Source organism: Buceros rhinoceros, unplaced genomic scaffold (genome assembly GCF_000710305.1).
Source record: "Buceros rhinoceros silvestris isolate BGI_N320 unplaced genomic scaffold, ASM71030v1 scaffold13546, whole genome shotgun sequence".
Lineage (NCBI taxonomy): Eukaryota > Metazoa > Chordata > Aves > Bucerotiformes > Bucerotidae > Buceros > Buceros rhinoceros.
In genome coordinates, this window is record NW_010419401.1 from 63,275 (window position 1) to 66,820 (window position 3,546).

Below are 3,546 nucleotides of genomic sequence, written 5' to 3' on the forward strand. Positions count from 1 at the left end.
GCCTGCCCCCCCCCCCCCTCCTGCAGGGAGACGACACCTTGTCATTAGCAATGCTGGATTTCTTCCCAAACTCCTCTGTACCCTTTCGGGGGGACTTCGACGGCATTTGCCCAGCCTGGACGATTGAATCCGTAGGGGTTTGGGGGCAGATGGACCAGTCGTGCCTGCTCTATTTGAACTCAAGTGCAGGAAGAAGCAGCCCTGTAGCAGCGGGGCGGGTGAGGAGCAGTCGTGCTGACAGACGCCTTCTTGGGAGGGTCGGGCTCCCCACCAGGTCAGGTGTGGGCCTTGGGACGCTGTTTATCAGGGGCTGTGCTCTCTAGGGGTTGTAGCGCTCGCTGCTGCACCTCTGGGAAGTATTTTCAGGGGTCCCCAGGCTTGGGCCCTAGCCGCAGCGTGCGGGTGCTCAGCTGCAGAGAGCCACAGGGGTGACATCTGTCCCAGAGCAGCAGCAACAACGCTTGTGGGGAGGGGTGGCGGTTTCTCATCACTCTGGTTTTACAAATCTTCCCGAGTCTGCTGCTGCTTCCTTTATTTCCTCTCCTGCTCTCACCTGGGGTGACCAAAGAAGGAACAGTGGCCAAAGGCGCGTCGGGCTTACAAAGGGCCGTTCCCCAAGGACGGACTGTCTCAAGGTGTGGGACGCATTATCAGAGCCGGAGCCGGGGAGGAGGGAACGCGGGTTGGCAGAGTTTAGTATTCCTGTGGAGGGATAATTTATTTTAGATTAGTTTTTCTTTGCTTTGTCTCTGGATGACTCTGACTAAATTAGGGATGGCTGCAGATGCTGTTCGAGTTATCGTTGTGTGTCTTTCCCCGGAAGTGTCCCCCGTAGCATTCTCTGCATTTCATTCTGGAGATAAGAGGAAATAAAAGGAAAAATGCGTGTTTAGTTTCAGCCTTTGAAGAAAGCTACAGCTCTGGGTGTTAGAGCTCCCTGTTAGAGAGCAAGTCTGCATTTTGCTGCTTTTGGTGTGAGTGTTTTGTCCCCTGGCTCTTGGGTGGCACGTCTGTATGTGGCTGTTCACTGTTTGGGCTTTACCTCTCTGGGGAATAGAGGATGATTTTTTTCTGTATAAAATGCCACTTTTTTATGGGTTTTGGCCGAGGTGTAGTTCTGGCTGTATGTCGGAGTGTGGCACTAAAATGAATTAAACGGTTGCTAATGTTCATCTGCTGGGTGTTTTCCGTACGCAGCAAACCCCAGGGCTGGGCCGGACCTCACCCAGAGCACGCCAGAGCCCGGGCGCCGTGTGCCCGTCTCTAGAGCCGTCCCCTGCAGCCTCTCGCTGTTCGGGCTTTTCCACCTTCTGCTGCTCCAGCAAGCGACTCTCCACCGGCAGCATCTCCCTTCACAGCAGCTCTCTGCGCCGTGCGGGCGCTTCAGCCGAGCTGATCTTGTGCCCCACAATAATCGGATTGTTCCTGATGACTTTAACTGCTGGAGAGATTCCTGAGAAATCCTGATTTTTCCTTTGAAATTCATTAGGAGGCAGCGCCCTTTTTCCGCACGATGCCTGACGTTGGAGGAGTTTCTCTCGCTTGGAGGATTAATGACTCATTTGCTTCCCTCCTTCCACTCTGCCCGTCCTGCCCCCTCTGCCCTTGGGCAGGAGCAGCCCACGCCAGACGACGCGAGTGTTTATTTCTTTCACCGGATTTACAGCCGTGAGTTCGAACATCTGAGTGACGATGTCCAAGTCTCCACCAGTGTGGAAACTTATTGTGATATTTAGCTCCTGGCCTCTGCCGCCAGGGGGAAAGCCATTGATCACTTCTCTGCTGCAGAGGATGAAAAATGTCCGCTTTATTGATTAACACATAGGGCTATATATCTCTACTAAGCCCCGCCCATCGTGGGCGGCCACCGCACTCCCGTAACGCAAGCACGCAAGCACGTAATCTTCCGACCGTCCATACTGCCACCCAGCGTCCATAACAGTGTACTGCAACACACCAGCCCTTTCTTGGCCGCAGCTGGGCGGCGGCAGAGGTGGATGCTGTTCGGCAGCGCCAGGCCCCTGCTCCGCTGTGCTTAGGAAAATGAGCTGAAGCGCTTGTCTTCGGGCCGTGTCAGAAAAGGCTTTGGCAGGAGCGTTCCTCCGCGCGCCCGCTCCCTGGGGCCGGTTACACCGGCTAGTGCTGCTGTCATCCAAAGTTTCAAGCTTAAAACCTGCTCGTTCCCTTCTCTCAGCCAGAGCAGCTCCGCTGGTCCCGAGCCAGAGGCCCGGTGGGAGCACATGGGCTCGAGCCCTTTGCCAGCCTCGCCTTTGAGAGCACAGGGACCTCTGGGCGTCCCAGACCCAGCGCTGCTCGGGCTGCGGGGGGTCCTGCTGGGAGCGGGGCTGGGGTAGGCTGCCTGGGCTTTCGCCTCCCCTGGGATACAGGGTCACCAGGACCAGAGCATCGCAGATTGCCTGTGCTCAGGCCCCTGGGAAGTGCCCTGGTGGTGGTGCCCTCCTGCTGCTGGCAGGACACGGGAGCCCATGGAGCCGCCGTCATGGTCTGGATCCTGTGGGGAGGAGAAAAATCAGCCTTCGCTGCTCACAGCACACGGAGCTTCCCCGATGCCCTGGGAGAGCCTCGGCTCATGGGTCGCTGGTTTACGAGGGTGGAGGCAGCAGGGCCGTAAAAGCCGATCAAAACTCAGCAGCGTCAGCGCTGTGCTGTCAGCGTTCGCCCCTGCAGCCCAACCGCTCCCAGGGCTCCCAGCAGCTATCCCAGCGCCTGGGAGCGTCGCTGCGAGCACAGCTCCCGCGTCCAGCGGGTTCACGCTCTGCTCCGTGGGGAGCAGCCCGGTATTTCCCATCCTTTGGAAATAATTTTCCATTGTTATCAAGTAACACGGGATCCTCCTGACTGGCTTCCCGCGGCCGCGGCCCCTGCGCCCTGTCCGTGAGCCTATTGTTTGGTTGCTGATTAAGCTCAGCGCGCCCGCCCCGGTGGAAAGTCCTTTATGAAGGAGGATCTTGATAAGATACCGGTATCTGCTCTGTCCCGGCTGTGCACGGGCAGTTGGAAAGTAAATACCGTGGACAAACAGGCTGTGATGTACAGGCAGGGGAAGGGATTTCCAGTGCCGTCGGGGATTGCACGATCGCTGCGGTTTGAGAGGCTGGAAATGAAGAGGAGCTTTCCAAGGGCAGAGTACACCTGCCTTAAATATACATACAGTGGCTGTCGTTAGTACTGTAGTTATCAGGTAGTTAAATTGCTGGTTAAACGCTTCCTTTTCATCCTCCTAGGCAAGATTTCAGCTCTGGATGTTGGTGCTGCAGGAGATCCTCGGGTCTGAGCCCAGGGCAGGCTGTGGAGGCCCCTCGGCTGCTCAGACACCTCCAAGCCCAGATACGAGAGCCTGGGAGGACACCAAAACATGGGCCTTTGTGTCAAGCCACGCCAGAGCAGGAGGTTTTTTGGTAGTAAGAAACAAGTAACAAGATTTCCAGAAGCCGCTGCGGTTCTGCTCATCCCGAGCACCGAGATCCCTGGCTCTCGGACCCCAATCCCCACAGAAGCGGCTGTGGGGACGGGCGCAGCCCTCGG